This window comes from Erinaceus europaeus, chromosome 20 (assembly GCF_950295315.1).
Source record: "Erinaceus europaeus chromosome 20, mEriEur2.1, whole genome shotgun sequence".
Lineage (NCBI taxonomy): Eukaryota > Metazoa > Chordata > Mammalia > Eulipotyphla > Erinaceidae > Erinaceus > Erinaceus europaeus.
In genome coordinates, this window is record NC_080181.1 from 6,434,339 (window position 1) to 6,454,194 (window position 19,856).

A 19,856-nucleotide genomic window follows, 5' to 3' on the forward strand; every position below is an offset into this window, starting at 1 on the left:
ATCATGTCTGCTACTTAACTATCCTATTTGAAGGAAAAGGTTTCTATAAACAGCTACATTCATATCAAGAGGATAATTTCTGTAATTGGACTTTTAAAAATGTGACACCAAGGCAGCGCAGGAGGATGTCCACTCGCTGGAACACTGGACTTAAAAGTACAAGGTCCCAAATCCAATCCCTGGCTTTGCATGTGACAGAGTGAGGCTCTGGTTCTGTATTAACACGTAAATTAATCTTTTTAAAAAATAGGGCACCAAGGAATGAACGCAAGGCTTTGGGTATGTGAGATGTCACTGCTGAATAAAATCCCCAGTGTCAGGCTACCATTCTCTATTTAGAAGGAGTGTAAAGACAGCACATCAGTACCTCTGATGCCATCCATGGCACTCCCATGTAGCAGGGGCTTGAACCCAGGACTTCATCATGGTAAACTGTGTGCTCGTGTGAACTATCACCAAGCAAGCCCTAAACTTAGACTTCTCTAAGAACAACTTCAAAAAATTTAAAAATAGAATCAATTGTGTAAAAAATGGCATTCATGGGGGGGGGGGATGGGTAGCATACTGGGTTAGCTGCACACAGTACAAACAGCAAGGACCCATGCAAGGATCTTGGTTTGAACCGCTGGCTCCCCACCTGCAGGGGACGCACCTGCAGTGAAGCAGTTTGTAGGTGTCTATGTTTCTCTATCCCTATCTTTCCCACCCCTCTTAATTTCTCTGTTCTGTGCAAAAAAAAAAAATGTCCACAGGAGCAGTGTATTTGTAGAGCAGATGCACTAGCCTCAGTGATAATCCTGGAGGCAAAAAACAAAACAAAAAAACATGTATTAATTTGCTTATTTTTTCAATATTGATATTTTACTAGTAAAATTTAGTGATTAAAAGTATCAGGCTTAGACTAAACACTATATAGTCCAGCTTATAACAATATGATGTGACCTTGAACAATTTTTCCTTTGATCTTATCTGTAAATGAGATGATTAATAGTATCTATCTCAAAAAAATAGCCACTGTGGTATTCAAATGAGATGATAAAGTAAAATCTCAACAGATATAAACTGCTAATATTAATTCAATAGTCTCTGCATGCCTTAGAGAAATAAGCTTAGTGAGTAACAAAAGTTTAAAAATAAAGTTAACACATTTTATTTCCATTCAGATTCCTTTCTTATTACTTTGGGAATCTCACTAGTTTAATACTCGGAATTTAAAAGTACATTTACTTTACTTTCCATTACTAGTGAAATAGGTTTGCATTCTTGCAAAAAAACACTAAATGGTCTGTTTTCTTCTACTGAAGGACAAATTCCTCTTCCTTGCTCTCACTACTCAATATTCTTGCAAAGCTAAGATCTCTCTTCATTACTGACCTAGACATTAGCATGTCAAGAGGTCGGACTCCACTTGATGTGGTCTCCTATTTTTCTATCCATGCTAAAGATGATGTACAAAGCCAGCATCTTCCAAGAGAGATGGAAGGCAGAGGGGGCTAACGGGGACCCTCCCTGCTGTGCGCCCTGCACTTGTACATAAGCACTTGCACCAGTGCAAACCACAAGGTACTAGGTGATAGTTACTGAGTTCTTATCATGTTCTGTGTGACAAAGTCGTATCCAGAGGCATTTCCTTATTTAATCTTGGTGAAATCACACTTCTCATTTTCTCTTCATTGAAATAAGCTCTCGGATCTGTGAAGTGCTAGTAAGCTGTCTGAAAGCACGGAGGTAGATCCTTGTCTCTGGGGAGCTGTATCTGCCCGCCCCCCGCTCCCAGATACATGGCCCTAGATGATGTGCTGCTGTCCTAATAACTGAAGTCAGAAAACCTGCTATGCAGTTTGTGAGCTTTGAGGCATAACTGGAAAAGCACATGGCTGGAGGAGGAAGGAGAACACCAGTCCTAGCTATACAACTAAAACCAGTTTTGTGATTTTAAACTAAATATTTTAACTGTATAAAATACCATAATCATTATAACTTCATAAAATGATCTAATTGTAACTTTCTTATACATTGTATTTATTTATTGCCTAGAGACAGACAGAAACTGATAAACTGATAGAGGAAAGGAGGATAGAGGAGGGAGGAAGAGAAACACTTGCAGTACTGTTTTATCACTCGTGAAGCTATCTCCTTACAGGTGGGGACTGGGGACTTGAACTCAGGTCATTACACACTGGGCATGTGCGCGTGACCAGTGTGCTCCACTGCACATTGCCAAGACTGATAACAGTAACACTCAATCTCTCTCTCTCTCTGCCTTCAGGGTGACTGCTGGGGCTCGGAGCCAGCACTACAAATCCACTGCTACTGGTGGTCATTTTCCATGTTTTTTTTTTTTTTTGGTCCTGGATGGGACAGAGAGAAACTGAGAGGGGAGGGGGAGATAGAAAGGAAGAGAGACAGAGAGACACCTGCAGATCTGCTTCACCACTTGTGAGGTGACCCCCCCGGGGGGGGGGGCTGGGGCTCAAACTGGTGCAGGTCCTTGTGCCTTGTGCTATGTGGGCTTATCCCAGTGCACCACCACCTGTTCCCAAGAACAGTAACTTTCCAACTAACAAAACAGTTGTAGCTTTCAAATGAAGCAATATAGAACTGCCTCTTGGTCCCCCCCCAAACATTTAAAAAAGCTATTCTGTTAGTAAGATGATCATTTTTTTAAAAAAAGATTTTATTTATGAGACAGATAGGAGGGAGAGAAAGAACCAGACATCACTCTGGCACATGTATTGCCGGGGATCGAACTCGGGACCTCATGCTTGAGAGTCCAAAGCTTTATCACTGTGCCACCTCCTGGACCATGGGATGATCATTTTTAAAACTCTAAACTTAGGAGAAATGAACTGGATTTTATAAAGAAATTAGTTACAAATGAGTAAGAGACCAAACACTCTAACCATTCCTCTTTACCTATTTAGTCCTATCTTGTTCTAAGTTATTTCACAAGTGATCTGTGCAGTGTTCAAGTATCTCAGGTGACAGTTTCTCCATGGTGTGTGCTGATCATCTCAGAAATGCATTGAACATGTGAGGAAGGACTCCACGCTTCCACCCACATTTTTGTATTGCTCATAATTACAGGGAAGTAAGCAATCTCCTTTTCTTCTAGTGCATGTGTTTGGCAGTTCCACAGTAATAGGTCTCTTCTGGAGGTGCAGAATGAGGGTCCTGGAGGCATCACCTCAGCTCTGGGCCCAGGCTGTGGCAGGCCTGTGCGGGCAGAGGCAGCTGGACAGGCTCTGCCTTGACTTAACTGGCATCCAGCTTGTCCCTCATTTCCCACTAAATAACAGTTTGGGATAACAGTTTTCTAGAGGGAATTGGATGGAAAACAGTGATGAAGTCTTACTCAGGTAAACTATGTTTTTATGTTTTCTATCATAAATGAGTACTAATAGAAAAATAATATGATATTTTTGTGTGTTTTTGTGACAGAGCATTACACATAAACAACTTCACTGCTTCTTGGATTTTTTTTTCTTTAAAGTTTACCATAACACCCCTCCATAATTGATAAGAGTTTCCTGTGATGCTGCCATGTGGTGCCAAGAACTTACACCCAGATTCCCGGCCCAACCTGTGCTGGTTTAACAAACCATGTCAGGCTAATGGGGAAAGAGAATGAACTCTGGATTGGTAGAAATGGTCACTATATGGGCTCTGCACAAATCTGGAGGTCTCCGAAGAATTCAGTCAATGTAAAACTTACTTTCCTTTTTTTCAAATGTAAACTTCTGCAAATACTTTTAGCATGGCTAAATCATTTATTTTCTTAATTTTTGTGTTTTGGTCAGTGATCACTATATAAGTAATAGTAGTTTTCATGAACTTTAATGAGTTTTGAAATGTTTGCCTTCACAGCTCTTGGGGGTGAATGAGTGTCTTCACGGTCCTATGATGATCAGAGGCCATGTGCCTGCTGCAATGCTGTTGCCTCATGTGCTGTCTCGGAGGGCACGGCAAACCTTCACAGCACAGCACAACACATGCACAAGGAAAAGACACAGACCCCCCCCCCCCCCATGGAAAATCACAGCGCTCTCTGCATTTAAAAGCTGTCTCCTCAGAAAAAGATATGCAGGATGAAACAGTTATTTTTTTTATGGTCTAACAAAGGCAGAGGGAAATGTCATAGGATTTGAAAGAAATATCCAAGTGATTCAGTGGGAACTGAATCCAAGATAAGGTAGGTCACCTTAGAACCTATGCACAGGTATCTTCTTTCTGTTCAACTACTAAATTGGCCTTTTTGTAAGTTGGTCTTGAAACAGAGTCCAAAGAGCATAGAGCATAAGAATCCAACTCTTTCATATAAAGAGACTCTGTACAAGACGTTGTAATGGTTTTCAAAGCTGAAAAACTCATTTTCCTTGTCTTTTGCCAGACAAGGTTATATTTCTCATTCTTGTCTGCCCACACCCAAATAAACGACTTGCATGAAATGCTAATGAGATCCTGAAAGAAATAAGCAGTGCAATTTTACATTCAGGGCTGAAAATTGGTGAATTTTAAATTCTCCTCTGATCATATATATCCACAATGACCTTGAATAGACTGCTCACTCCATTCTGCATGTCATTTTTGTAACAAATGTAGATGTGACACCTTGCCCCCAAGCTAAGGCTCCAGGCTCTGGTCAGCCCTATTTGGAAACTCGCTGACCCTTACAGTGGACTGGTGGAGAGCGGGGCCTCAGAGTCAACTGCTATTCTTGGTACAGAGCAAAGGAAATGTGCTTGGATTCCCTTAGCTTATGTGTTGCACAGTCATAGGCAAGCTCCCTGCCTTCTTATTTACAAAATGATATATATGTATTTTTTTTGCTTTGCAGAATTGCTGAAGAATATGAAAAGAAAAGAAGAAAAGCTGCAATGTCACAAGACAGCAGACTCTAAAACCAGCCGTCTTCCATCACTATCCAAGCAGTTCACTCTGATATGTGCTCGTGTTTTGTCCACAAGGCATCGAGATAGCTTTGGAGCTGATGATATTAGAGAGAACATGAGCCCCATGCTCTTGACAAGGAGAGAAAAAAAATGTTATGGAAGACATTCCCTCTTTCCACATGACATAGCTTATTTTATGTGTGGACTCGGGTGGGCCATACTACCCAGATGTGGTCACTCTTCTGTGACTTCCCCAGTGAGGTTGTCATTTAACTGGTGACCTTACAATAAAGTGGGCCACCCTGTGGAATGTGGGTGGGTCTGACCTAGTGAGCTGCAGAACAGAGACTGGCCTTCACAGGGAAGGGTGGGCTACCAGACCAGCACCTTTGGACCAGTGCCTTTGGACTCGAACTGCAGCTTCCAACGTGGGTCTTCTGGTCTGTGTTTAGCCTGCAGGCTCAAGCTTGCTAGCCTCTGTACTCATGCAAATTAATTCCTTAATCTCTCTCCACAAATGTGTGAACATGCACACGTGTCTAAGTATGCACATGTGGCAAACACACACACATATCCTGTTGGTATTGATTCTACTTCTCCGTAGCAACTGAACACATGGAGTTTGATGTGTTCTATTCTAATGTCAAATTTCTTTAATTCTCAACTTTGAAAAGGAAATTAATTAATTAATTAAATTTAGCCATGCTAAAAGTATCTGCAGAAGTTTACATTTGAAAAAAAAAAGCAAAGTAAGTTTTACCAATGGTCAAAGTTGGAATAATGTCAGCAACAAGTGAAGTATCCTGGATCTAATCTAAGATAAGGAAGTATCCTTGGGTCTAGTGATATCAAGACTGAACAGACACATGCATGGAAGCAACCACTATCCCTTCCAGAAGGCCTCCTCAGCTCTGCCCCCTCTTCAGCCCTACCCCAAGTGAGGCTGGCACCAAGTACTGTGCCTCCGAAGCACCAAGCATATGGGGCTGGCCAGGAGGTGAAGCCACAGGATGCTGATTAACTTCCCCCGTCTAATGAAGGGGGTTCAACAGCCTTGCAGCTGAGTCACACTGAATCATGTACTCATGTGATGGGATGAGAATGGCATCTTAATCCTACGCTCTTCCTCTTAAACCCATGATTCTGGTGCAAACAAGAGGAAGATGCTGAACAAAGACAGGATAGTCTGCAATAGCTGGCCAGTGTTTCTCCAAATGGTCAGATCATCAGTGACAGAAGTTGTCTGAGAAAAGTGTCACAGAGGAGGCTAAAGAGAAATGGCGACAGAATGTACTGTGGTATCCTGCGTGAGACTCTGCAACAGAAAGAGGACACTGCAGAGAAACGGGTGAGATCCAAGTAAGTTGTTAAACTCAACAAAATAATGCCTCAGGAGCGGAGAGGACACGTGCTGAGTCTGAACACTGCCACCCTCGACAGCACCACGCACAGCACTGGGGGAGCACCGGGCACGGTGGAGTGGTGCTGTACTGTCTTCTATCAGTCGTCTTTTCCCTCTTCCTCTCTGTTTTTAAAATATTGAAAAAGTGGGTGTGTCCCAATGCTTGCTTACTCTTAACTGTTTGAAATGGAGGTATAGAATAATAATAGGGGGGTGTGCAAAGCTTCCCTAGGAGTCTTTATCCCAGCTTTGCTGCTTTTCTGCAAATTCAAAAAAATTTTAATAGATTTTAAAAAATATTTATTTCTTCCCTTTTGTTGCCCTTGTTTTTATTATTGCTACTGATGTCATCATTGTTAGATAGGGCAGAAAGAAATGGAGAGAGGAGGGGAAGACAGAGGGGGGGAGAGAAAGACACACACCTGCAGACCTGCTTCACCGCCTGTGAAGCGACTCCCCTGCAGGTGGGGAGCTGGGGGCTTGAACCGGGATCCTTATGCTGGTCCTTGTGCTTTGCGCCACATGTGCTTAGCCCGCTGCACTACCACCTGACTCCCCTAAATTTAAAATTTTTATATGATTTAAAAACATAGTTTCATGAGCCATAGAGAAATATGCTTAATGCAAACTAGAGGATGTAATTTGAAAATGTCAAAAAATAATGAGTAAACATTCCTGCACTACTCTTGATTTCCATATGCTTTGAAGTCTGGGGGAAATTCTTTCAGGTGTAATTGCTCTTAAACATCAGGATTATGATTATGTTTAGAGACTATCACATACCAGATCTTACACAATAGAAGCAGTGAACAATGACTGAGTAAAGTTGGTTCCATGATTTAGCATAAAGTAGGTATATGACCCTTGTGTCTTTCTTCTGGTGAGCCAGTCTGTCTCCTAGATATCCAGGAGCAGCCTTCAAGCCCTCTCATTCCAGCCACCTGGGCTGTACCTGCACTGAAAAGGTACTTCTTCAGACCATCTGCATTGGTTTGTCTAAGCTTCCACTATAGAGTCCAGTGGTGTGTGGTAAATATTTCGTTGACAGCTCTCTGGGGGGACAAATACACTGACTAGACTTCTACAGGGAAAGCATTTCATTATGCTGTGCTATTCAATGCTACTAACCTGTAAAGACAAGGAATGGGGAAGAGGGCCAGGGAAAGTGTTTAGCGCAGCAGAACACAGGATTTGAATGCTGAGGCCCACGTTCTCATCCCCTCCATCCCTGGCACTGCCATATGCCAGAGCTGAGTGGCACTCTGGTTTCACTCTCATACAAGTAAAATAAATACATTTAAAAAAAATCAGCTGGGCTGATGGTGCTACAGTGAGTGCAGGACTTGCAAGCCTGACGTCCTGAGTTCAGTCCCTGGTATGACATACACCAGAGTGATGCTATGGTCTCCTTTCTCTGACTCTAAAGAAAAAAAAAAGGCAGCTTTCAGAATGGGGAATGAATGAGCATATTCAACTGCCGAACGCCAACTGGAGGGAGCTCAGACACCCTAGTTGTCCCTCCTTCCTGCAATGGGCACTGGCCAGAGGTCTCACTTAAAACGACCATGCTTCAGTTGACTCTCCATGGAGAGGGCTGTCACAGTCAGCCGTCAAGGCAGAGCTCTGCAGAGCTCGAGTCTGAGATGCCCTTTCATCAGGCCAGGGAGATGCATGCTCCAATGTGCACAGCATCTGCAGTGGAGTCATGCACAGAGACCTGGTGTGCGGTAGATACCTGATCAGATACCAGAACAAGGAAAACAAATGCATCTTGATGAGTACACAGAATCTAAAATGAAGAGGAGTGTTAGTGAAATGTACATTTCCTCCTTGCAAATGTCAATAGCACCTTAATTATACGGTCACTAACGTGATCCTTAAAAGTTTCAATGTGAATGATAACACACCATATGTAAGCGATGAATAAAAATAAATTTCTGTGGCTCAATTCAAAATACCAGCCATTCGTTTGCAGCAGCAGTCGCTCCTTGTGAGATGCCACACCGACTATGTTCTGGCATCAGAAGCAAGCCTCCAAGAGGTATGTGGCTTTTAAAAAAGTATGTCCTGACATTGAATTCATTCAGAGGCTGGGCAATGCCTTGTTTACACATTGGCTTCCTGGAAGGCCTTGAAGGCTTGAGGATGACTGGAATTGCACAGGCAGACTAGGAAATGATTGCGTGCCGGATGCTGCAGAGGACACGGACATGAAGCCAGGCATCACAAACAGTCGAGGTGAGGGCAGCTTCTAGGGAGCTCATGGTGCCGCTTTGTTCGCACAAGTGTAAGGAGCTGCTGCTCACCTTAGCAGTAGGGGTGACGTGGCACCTTGGGTCTCTCTGTCCCACGCAGTTTTACATTAACAATGACAATGACAGGAAATTGGTTAGCTTTTGACTGTAAGAAAAGCTGAAGACTCCAAATGTTTGAGTACCAGTAGGACAAGTGAAAACGTGCAAGTTACTGCCATAGTTAGGATTTTATGAAACTAAATCTCCTGAAAATTTTTTTTACAAGATTTTCTATTTGTCTGTACATTTCAAAGCTCTTCAACATGCCAATAAATAGAGGAACACTCACCTGCATTCGTTCTTTTTATGATGTGTGTGTGTGGGGGGTACAGAGACAGACAGACAGACAGACACTAGGGCACTATTCTGAGACACTGCATAAACCCAGGCCCTCAGGCAGGCAGGTCTAGCACAGTGAGATCTCTCTATAACCTGCATTATCATTTTTTAGTATGTGGCCATATATATATATGTATATGTGTATATATATTATACGAATGATTGAATTAACCTGAAAATATTTTTGACAACTGTGATGCTTAATTTTATGTGTCAATCTGACAGTCTAGGTAAGTGGTCAAATACTGGTCTGGTCATTACTGTGAAGATGTTTAAGATGAGTCCAGAATTTAGACTGACAGTGTAATATAGACTGTGCTTTCTCTCATGTGGATGAGTTTCAGCCAACAGAGACAGGCCACAACACGGCTGTACAATTACATTCTTAGGCATCCATTAAAGAATATAAGAGATACTAGGTGAAAAGATGCACAGAACTGTATTTGTTACAGTGCTATTCACAACAGCCAAAGTCAGGAAACAACCCAAATGTCCAACATAAAACGCTTACATAAAAGATGTGGTAAAAGCATACAATGTACGACTGCTCAATTATAAAGACAGATGGGGTCCTACCATTTACAACAATATGGACGGGGATGGATCTCCAGTTAGTTCACATGGAAAATGAATTAAATCAGGAGACGGACAAACACTAGATGTCTCTTATGGGATATACAGAAAAAAAAAATCAGACAAGTAAAACATATCAAAACAAAGCCTTAGATTCTGACTACGGAACTGAGGGTACTGAGGATGGGGGGCAAAGTTGGAGGAGCTCAGGGGCTACTGTAGAAGGCTGCTGGTGACTTGCTGATGGGTGATGTCTGGTGATGTACATTTGAAAAAGTATAAGCTCAACTTGTGCTTCAGAAACACATACAATATTGTGATCCAATACCAACCACCCCAATTAAAAAATGCTAACCAAAAAAGATCTCTGCACACCTATGTTCATAGCAGCACCGTTTTTAATAGCCCAAACCTGGAAGCAACCCAAGTGTCCAACAACAGATGAGTGGCTGAGCAAGTTGTGGTCTATATACACAATGGACTATTACTCAGCTATTAAAAATAGTGAATTCACCTTCTTCACTTCATCTTGGATGGAGCTTGAACAAATCATGTTAAGTGAGATCAGCCAGAAAAAAAAAAGGAAGAATACGGGATGATCTCATTCACAGACAGAAGTTGAAAAATAAGAACAGACAGGAAAAACAGCCAAAGCAGAACTTGGGCTGGAGTTGGTATACTGCAGCAAAGAAAGAGTCTGGCGTGGGGGAGGGGCGAAGGGGAGGGCTCAGACCCTGGAACATGATGACAGAGGAGGACCTAAGTGGGGGTTGAACTGTTGTTAAAACACAAAGCAGGGGGGTCGGGCGGTGGCACAGCGGGTTAAGCGCATGTGGCGCAAAGCGCAGGGACCGGCGTAAGGATCCCGGTTCGAGCCCCTGGCTCCCCACCTGCAGGGGAGTCGCTTCACAGGCGGTGAAGCAGGTCTGCAGGTGTTTGTCTTTCTCTCCCCTTCTCTGTCTTCCCCTCCTCTCGCCATTTCTCTCTGTCCTATCCAACAACAAATTGTGTCAACAAGGGCAATAATAATAACCACAAGGAAGCTACAACAAGGGCAACAAAAGGGGGAAAAAATGACCTCCAGGAGCGGTGGATTCATGGTGCAGGCACCGAGCCCAGCAATAACCCTGGAGGAGGAAAAAATAAAAATAAAAAATAAAACACAAAGCAGAACTTGGACTGGAGTTGGTATATTGCACCAAAGTAAAGGACTCTGGGGTGTAGGGACGGAAGTATGTTCAGGCCCTGGAACATGATGGCAGAGGAGGACCTAGGTGGTTAGAATGTTTTAAGGAAAGCTTGAAAATGTTAGACATATACCAACTACTGTATTTTACTGTCTACAGTAAAACATTAATCTCCCTAATAAAGCAAAAAAAAAGAATCCCAATTATGTCTGCAACCTATGATTTAGTTGTGTCTCATTACCATGAGAATCCTAGCTTGACTTGGCGTACAGATGGATAGTCTATTGCACGAATCTCTATGTTCACTTGATGAATGTTTAATATCTAGCAGTGTTTACCCCAATTAATTAAAAAAAAAGCATGGGGGCTGACCTGAAGTTTGACAAACTATACATTTCTTCACATGACACAGGCAAAGGCAAAGACATGGCTTTGAGTTTTTTTCCTCCTCCTTTCTTTCCAGTCTCCATTCTCTCCTGCTTGCTCACCTGCTCTGCAGGCTCCAAGTGCATCGACAGAATCCAGACACAACATGCAGCCATGATAAATGCAGCTGCTCTCCCCAGAAGGCAGCTGGCCAAGGCTCCCCCACTCCTTCCCTCTTCAACCAACATTTGAGAAGTCGTTCATTCTCTGTGAAGCCCTGTGTTTATGTGAAGACACCTGCTTAGACTTATTTGCAGGCCCGAGGTATGTTTTCATTCGTCTTGCTTTCATGTATCATAGCAACTATTTCAATGGTGCTGTTGATACTATGATTTACCTGATGCATTTTCAGTGTCCTCTCTAACTCTTTCAAACCAGGAGGAAGATGAGATCAAAATAGATTTATAAAAAATATTGTACATCATGTTGCCTCCTAACCGAGTGCTTTATTAGCTTACTAAATGATCCCACATTTACAGCCAATAGCCATCAACAGATAACACATCAAAAGTAAACTCCAATTTCACATTGCAGAGGAAGATACTGCAATTTGAATGCTGTTTATCAAAGAGAATATATTACTAAATCCAGTTTATGGAGAGATTATGCTATTTAATTTACTTTTAGAGAGAGGAATATGCTTTCATGAGAAACTGCATTAGTGATTATGAGAGTCTTCTCTGCTGGTTCCTGCAGTTTCCAGGCTCAGGCAGCAAAAAGCAGAAAGAGAGTGGAGGGGGGAGGGGGAGGGGAGGAGGAGGGGGGAGGAGAAGGACAAATAAAAGGGAGGGGGAGGGGGGCAAGCCAGAGCACCACCCTGTCAGTGTGGGACTAGGGGCCGCACCTTACACATGTGAGTCCTGCACTCTACCTGCTGAGCCACCTCCCGACCTGCCCATCCTTTCTTTACTCTTTCTTCAAACTGTGGGGAGGTCAAACTTGTTTAGCCTTGCATCTCATCCTGCTTTTTGAAGCCAGGGTCCTTACAAAACCTCTGATTCTGTATCCTCACCCAGGCACACCAGGCAGGGCTGTAGAGTAGCCGTCTCCCCCTGAAAGTCTCCCCACCACTGTACCATCCAGACTGACCAGCCTTAGGCCCTGCCACACCACAACCCCGATTCAGATTCAGGGAGCACCACTCATAACCACCACCCAGGTTCACTACAGATTCACTATGAAAGAGATTCTTTGCAAACAGTAAAGTAGAATAGCGTTCCTACACAATCAACAAGTGGGCAGAAGTGACACCCTTGGGCCAGACCTTTCCCGACACCCTTTGTTCTACTTTCCAGCTGACCCTCCATTCTACTGGTTACAGGTCTAGATGCAGTTAGTTCCACAACCCACGCTGAATCAATGTGGGGAAGAGTTGGGGCAAGTCAAACAACTAGTGGGACCTGATATATTTTAACTAGTCTTCTCCTCCTCCTATATCAGAGCCCTGTTCAGTTCTGGCTTCTCATGGCACTGCGATTGAACCTGGGACCTCAGAGACCCAACTAGGAGAATCTATTGTTGGGGGTTAGGTGATGGTGTACCCAGGTAAGCGTGAATATCACAAGGACTTGGCTCGAGCTCCCACTTCCTCCTACAGGGAGTTCTCTTCATGAGCCATGAAGCAGGTCTGCAAGTATCTTTCTCTCCTTTCTCTCTTTAACCCATTCTCTCTCGATTTCAATGTCCGATCTAATAAAAATTAGGGGGAAAAAAAAGGAGGGGGTTGGGCGGTAGTACAGTGGGTTAAGCGCACGTGGCGCAAAGCACAAGGACTGGTGTAAGGATCCCGGTTCGAGCCCCTGGCTTCCCCCCTGCAGGGGAGTCGCTTCATAGGTGGTGAAGCAGGTTTGCAGGTGTCTGTCTTTCTCTCCCTCTCTCTGTCTTCCCCTCCTCTCTCCATTTCTCTCTGTCCTATACAACAACGGCGACATCAACATCTATCCTATCCAACAACAGCGACATCAACATCAATGACAACAATAATAACCACAACAAAGCTACAACAACAAGGGCAACAAAAGGGGGGGAAAGTGGCCTCCAGGAGCAGTGGCACTGAGCCCCAGCTAACCTGGAGGCAAAAAAAAGGGAAAAAATGGTCACCAGGGGCAGTGGATTTGTACTGCTGGCACTCAGCCCCAGCAATAACCCTGGTGGTAATTAAAAATAATTAAAAAAAAAATAAAGGAAATCTATTGCATAACCACTGTGCCTTCTCACTGGCCTATTTTTTAAAATTTTTTTCCTGAAATCCATTATTGTCCTTTGAACCATAATACAGATAAAAATGTAAACTTCTACATATTCCTCACTCTCTCTCAAAAGCATGCTTCTTTTAGATTTGAGAGACTGAAGATGGAGGAAGGCATTTGAATTCCTGGGATAGGAGATGCAGGCTAGGTTAATTTTCATAATAGTTTGGCCATTACTATATGATACCAGTCACATGTCAAGACCAGTCAAGAGAAGGGTCATGTGGCCATTTTGAAAGTCTTCAGAATGCCCACATTGATGCTATGAGTCTAGAGAACTGCTTGGAATAGGGGTTCAGGAATAAGTCACTGTGTGCAGCAGACGATTCTAGAAGCAGCACCTACACCTTCTCCTCTCTCTCCTGTTACAGCTTCTTCCCAGCCTGCAGTCTCCCCTCTTACAGAGGTGATCACGTCAGGATGAACAAAACGCTAGACTTGAAGAGACATTTGTAATAAAAAAGGGGGATAAAACACTGACACTACTTGTTGAGAATTTTGTGAAATAAGCCGTCCCATTATGTACACCACTCTGCAAAGTCAATACTTCAAAGCAAGGCTCTTCATTAAAATAAAAGCAGCAGTGCAGAGATTTTGACAATGTCGCAGAGACATAGGCTTTGCCAGAAAAAGCACAGGTTTCTCAAGTCCTTAATCTAAATGACAAGTACAACTGCCATGACAAGTCCTCACTGAGGAGCTGGTGAGGTGGCTCAGTGGTTGAGCACACGCCCTGCAAGCATGAGGTCCTGGGTCTGATGGCAGCACCGTATTCACAAAGAACACACAGATGATTTTTGTAAATGATACACTGGTGTCTTGGTTCCAGATCTCTCTTTTTCTTGCATATGTGTCCCCTCTCTCTCTCTCTCTCTCTCACACACACACACCCACCCACCCCTATTGGGTTGCTAGAAAAGTCATGACATATTTTTTTTGTTACTCTATGAAAAAAATGCATCATGATTTTTCTGGTAACCCGATATTTAAAAACCTTGGTGTGGAATTGTTTTGTTTTTGTTTTTTAAATGAAGTACTGGGGGATCCAGGGTCTTACACATGCACACCACTGAGCATCATTCTTACTCCATTTTCTATCCCCCCTTTTTTCCCGAGAGACAAAAGTGGTGAGACAGAGACAGAAGGGAGACACCTCAGCACTGCTCTAGTGAGCCCCTCGTGCTGTCCACGATGCTCCCTGAGCCAGAGATGAAACCTAGGGACTTGTGCGGACTGAGGCAAGTGCTCAGTAAAGTGAGCCATCTGCAGTCCCTGAACACGGAAGGCTTTACATGTGTTCTGAACAGCTGCAGTGGCGTAGCTCCGTGTCTTAGCGTCTGGTGAAGTAAGAGTTTAAACCAACCAACAAACTCGAATTCTCCACAAGAAAACCAAAAGGACTAGGTTGCCCAGACTGCTCTGAGGGTGTTCACGATGGGGAACGGGGAACAGTCTGCAGCCTGCAGAGGGCACCAACAGGGAGAGGGCTCTTCAGTATTCTTCAGGTGAACACAGACTGGGATTATACTTACTACCTTTTACTTGTTTGTGTGTCTCTTAATGCATCACAGTTCTGAAACTAAACCCCCTAGGGCTAATGACTGACTTAGTTTACAAAAAATATAAAGAAAATGGTAGTCAGAAAACCTGGATACACATTCTGCACAGAACATTTAGGAGACTCTAATTTTACACAAGTTGTTCACTATCACTGTCATCCCTGTGAAATGCATCTGCTACAGGTGCCTACTTTACAGACTTATATGAGGATCAATAGGCAATGTGCGAGGTATGGGCCGTTATCTGACAGATGTGGAATACAATCCTTATCTCCCCAGAGGCTGAAGGTGTATACGTACTCATGTGTACACGCACACAGAATCCTGTCTGTACTATGTCAGTAAGCCCTGTGTCTGCCCTGAACTCTGAGGCCCATTGATTCTGCCAATGCTCTGGGGACAATCCGTTCTTCAGTTACACAATAATCCAGCTCATGGGAGGGAGGACATATCAACAGGAAAAACTAACTAGAATCGTAATGCCCATGTGGAGAAGCTTTCTCTGAAAGCAGTGCTGTTTTCTGCACATAAATTAGCAGGGAAAGACGACTCATGATGGGCGCAGTACGTTTCAGTACAGAATGTGGATTAAATATTTGCTGGCCTGGTTCAAGACAGCCAAACACCCACCTACCCTCAGGGACAGACTACTGTCGGGACTGAGCAACTAGAGCCCTTGTTGTCACTCTGTTGCAAACAGCAATATTTACCAATGGCCTCTCATAGGCTATGCCCCAGAGAGATCACTCATCTTTTCAATGACACTCCACACTTTTTGAAGGAAAATATATTTGTATTTCATCCTTAAATTACTGAACACTCGGGAGTCAAGCAGTAGTGCAGTGGGTTAAGCATACGTGGCGCCAAGCGCAAGGACTGGCGTAAGGATCCCAGTTCAAGCCCCCGGCTCCCCACTCCAGGGGAGTCGCTTCACAGGTGGTGAAGCAGATCTGCAGGAGTCTATCTCTCCTCTCTTGTCTTCCCCTCCTCTCTCCATTTCTCTCTGTCCTATCCAACAATGACGACATCAGTAACAACAATAACTACAACAAAAAAAAAAAGACAAGAGCAACAAAAAGGAATAAATAAATTACTGAACACTCAGTGCTTTTGTGGAATGACTGTGCTTAACACATCACACCTTTCTCAAACCTCAGAATCAGGTTCAGCACCACAACCCTCACTTCCCACTCCACCTTAATGCTCATGAAACGTGTTTTTAAATCACAACAACTTTGTGAAAACACTGCATCATCTAAAAGCATGAGTGAATGTTAAAAGTGTGACTTACCTGGGTGTGGTTTCTGTCAGACCGGCTGGTCCCCACTTCCACTCTGTTGGTCTGTGTTTTGGTGACTAGACCTACAGAGGCAAAGGAAAGGAGTGTCAGTTCCCACTGCGGACACAAGTGCTTAGTCCCCTCAGAGGAAGACAGGGCAAGGGTGCTACTGAGTACAGGTTGAGGCCAAGAAACAGGTCAGCAGAACCTGCAGGTTTGAGGCTCTGATCCCAGCAGCACAGAGTGCCAGAGCCCAGTGTCGGTGGACCAAGGCCTGCTAGTCTGGTGACAGGAAAAGAGGGGAGTGCAGGAGAGAACAAGATGGATACGCAGATGAATCTCATGCCTGAGGCTTCAAGGTCTCAAATTTTTTTAACTCCCAGCCCCACTTTAAGCCAGAGTCGAGCAGTGTTCTAGTAAGAAATGTGACCAAGTAACAAATAAAAGGAAAGGTGGGGAGCCTGTGGGTCCGCCTTGCTCGTGTCGCTGCCCTTTCTTACAGGTAGAGACAGAGCGCAGCGTATATATAAATGCTTCTGCATTTGTTCAGTGCTTTGCGGTTCCTTCTCTACCGTTGAATCATTCCTACCATCATGCAAATGCATTACACTTCTCTGAAAAACAGTTCTTCTCCAGTCCACTGTATAATCTCCCTTTACTCAGTTTGAGAGTTTAAAGCGAGGCCTCCTCTCACTGCCTCTCCTTTCCCTAAGTGAGCAAGCACCACTGCCAGTCCATCTCTCAGCAGCACTGGGCCCAGCAGATCTCATTTTCTAACTTGGAGTCTGGGTTACGATGATCTCCTTGCCCAACTCTTAGCCCAACAGCTGCTCTACCTGGATCACACTCTGCCTGTTCCTCTGGGGGCTACTGGGCAGGACTGTACAACTGAGATGTAAAAGGATCTATGACAACGCAGAATTTAAAAACCTTCCAAAGGCTTCTTGCTTTGCTGGTCCATTTCTCCAAATGAAATGTAACTTCTAGGCAGGAAGAAACCTTGCTTTAAGCCTTCTCCACTTGAATCTGTCTCTTCCACTGGACTCAGCTAGTGACTGTTACTTGAAAAATATTGTTCAGTAAATGAATGGGTAGGCTTCTCAAGTAACTCTGTCCTTAAAATACCTGAAGCATTTCTTAGCCCCCCTAGCCCCACCCCCTAACCAGAATCCCTGGAATCTTTTACTGCTCTCTGACCGGTTTGTGCATTTGCTGTTCCAGAGAGGACAAGCCCTGCAAAGTCCCCTTTACTGTTTTGGTGACTGCCACTAGATGAGGGTGGAAAGTTCTGGACCAGATGCTCATGTTGAGGAAGCCAGTGACAGTGTCTGATGCCAGATGAACTGATCACGACTTGTGGCTGAACCGACGTGAGTTCCTTCATGGCAATCTGCCCTCTGAATATGGGTATGGCGTCTGTACTTTATTGACTTACAGCAGGGTTATGCTTGAGCACAAGAAGAAAGAGACACACCAATTATTCTCTTGCGCAATTTTAAATAAGTATAAATAGAGAATAGCCTTGTGGCACGAGTGACTTGAATCCCTGAACTGTCTTCATTAGAGGGACTGTAAAATAGCAGGGATAAAGCCTGCAACCAACAGGCTTCGGTATCAGTGGCGCAGGGTTTATTATCTGCAAGTTCAGAGCTGGCTGTATTAATTTGGAAGCTTTTTACAGAAAGGGAAATGGGTCCCATTTCTAAAACTTGCAATTATGAGTTCCGTGATGCTTTTAAGCACACTGATATGTATTTATACATGTTGCTCCACGGGACCATTTGCAGTTGTGGAGTGACTGTATGGCTCTGAGAAGAGTGCTACTTCTCCACAGTCCAGCCTCCTCTACCTCTCCAAAGGGGCCAGGCACAGTTCCTCCATCTGCTTTATGTGGAGTGAGCCCAGGATGACACATGAGCTGTGTTTGGCTTTCATAGACAGATACAATCTGATCTAAAATGATTTCATAAACCACGAGCGGAAGTCATCTTGGACTGAGACTTTAGGGTCAGGAAAGGGAAGTTAGACAATTTCGGACACCAGTAAGTTTGAAGAGAGTAAGACTGCAGACTCCTGGAGGCAGAGGTTCTGCAGGAGACTTGTAAGGATAGGCATTTGTGCAACTTGGCTCAGCTGGCAGAGTGCAGGACTTGCATGCATAGAGTCCTGAGTTTGACCCTAGGACACACATATGCCAGAGTGATGCTCCAGGGCCCTAATTTATTAAGCGAATTAATTTTTAAGAGTAAAGGCCATTTGTGAGCTGACTGCCCAACCATGGGGTGGATCCAGAGCCTGCCACATCCCACCCCACTCTCACTGGGCCTGGTCCTCTTCCTGGTCCTCTTCCTCAGTGGGCCCTCACTGTGGCCTGCTGTAGAGGTCGTGAGCCAGGTATGAGAGCCTGGGGCGGGAGTTCATCGCCCTCTGCTTTTCTGACCAACCTCTACTATCCTGTGCGCATTTCCACAAAGAGCCAGGATGGCATGTAGTGGGGCTCTCCACTTCTGCCACATAGAATGTCACCAGGTATAAATAGCAATAGGTAGGAAAGAGTCTCAAATTTCTGCAAACTTTGATTTTCTTTCTTTCTTTCTTCTTCTTTTTTTTATTTTTTTTATTTTCTTCAAAAGCAGCAAACCTTGGCATTTACTCAGAGCCAAAGATCAGGTCCTGGGCATCATGGCTGCAGAATATTGAACCTACCAAATAATTCCACAATTGGCCTCCCACTTTTAGACTTATCTGAAATGACAAACTTTCCCAATTACTTGAAAATAGCTACGATTTCTTTTGCAGACATTTATTGGCAATTGTGCTCTCTCCATGAAAAAGAAATATTGAGAGATGAACTTTGATGTGGGGTTTTATTGTTTACTTCAAGGTAAATTGCTCTATTTGGAAATTATGTCCATACAAATAGCATGGAGGTAAGCCCTCGGTCTTTCTTTGGCCAGGTTTCTACTGATAAGAAATCATGCTTTTAAAAGCATTATTACTGGGAGACAGACGCAATAACATAAAAGGTTGCTTTTCTATAATGGAGTCAGATGACCTGGACTCTTGGTTCAGGGGCTCGAATGAGGAACACAGTCTCTTAGAGTTTCCATTTGCAGAGTACAGAATTGGCGTAAAATTAAATTCTGAAAGCACACAAACATACTCTGTGGATGGGAAGGCTCTATCAGTATGGAGTCACACAGAGACCACCTTGATTGACTTGAATATATCTTAAAACTCACGACCTCAAAAATTGCAGCCAAATAAGACTATCATTTTTCTAAGTATATATGTTTTTATGACATAATTGCCAGCACACAATATTTAAAGTAAACCGTTTGCTAATTTTGAACAAATATGGACATCCACAACTCCAGAAAGCTTCCTACAGCCCTTTCTAACCCCTCTCAAGTTCTTAAGGTCGAAGTACGATGCGTGCTAGTGGCCAGGCCTTGGGCATCTAACACCTATTACTTCAAGTCTTTAATTTGCCACAAATATAGCTAGGACACTCCCCCACCCACAGTATCATCATAATTCTCTGCCTGCCACAGAATCTACAGACCATGTGTACTCGCCTTCCTCTCCTCTGTGTGAACAGGGTCCCCGTGACCATAACTACGTGGGTGACTTCTTTCTAAGGGCACTTAGTAGAA

The 19,856-nt window shown here is 43.8% G+C and overlaps 1 long non-coding RNA gene across 2 annotated transcripts in view; it reads right to left on the minus strand.

Moving 5' to 3' along the window:
- Window positions 1-19,856, minus strand: part of LOC132534955 (uncharacterized) — a 199,434-nt gene that overhangs the window by 114,165 nt on the left and 65,413 nt on the right. For both annotated transcript variants that reach the window (XR_009546724.1, XR_009546723.1), the window contains exon 2: window positions 16,213-16,283. This is a non-coding gene — a long non-coding RNA (uncharacterized LOC132534955). The remainder of the gene's footprint in view (window positions 1-16,212; window positions 16,284-19,856) is intronic.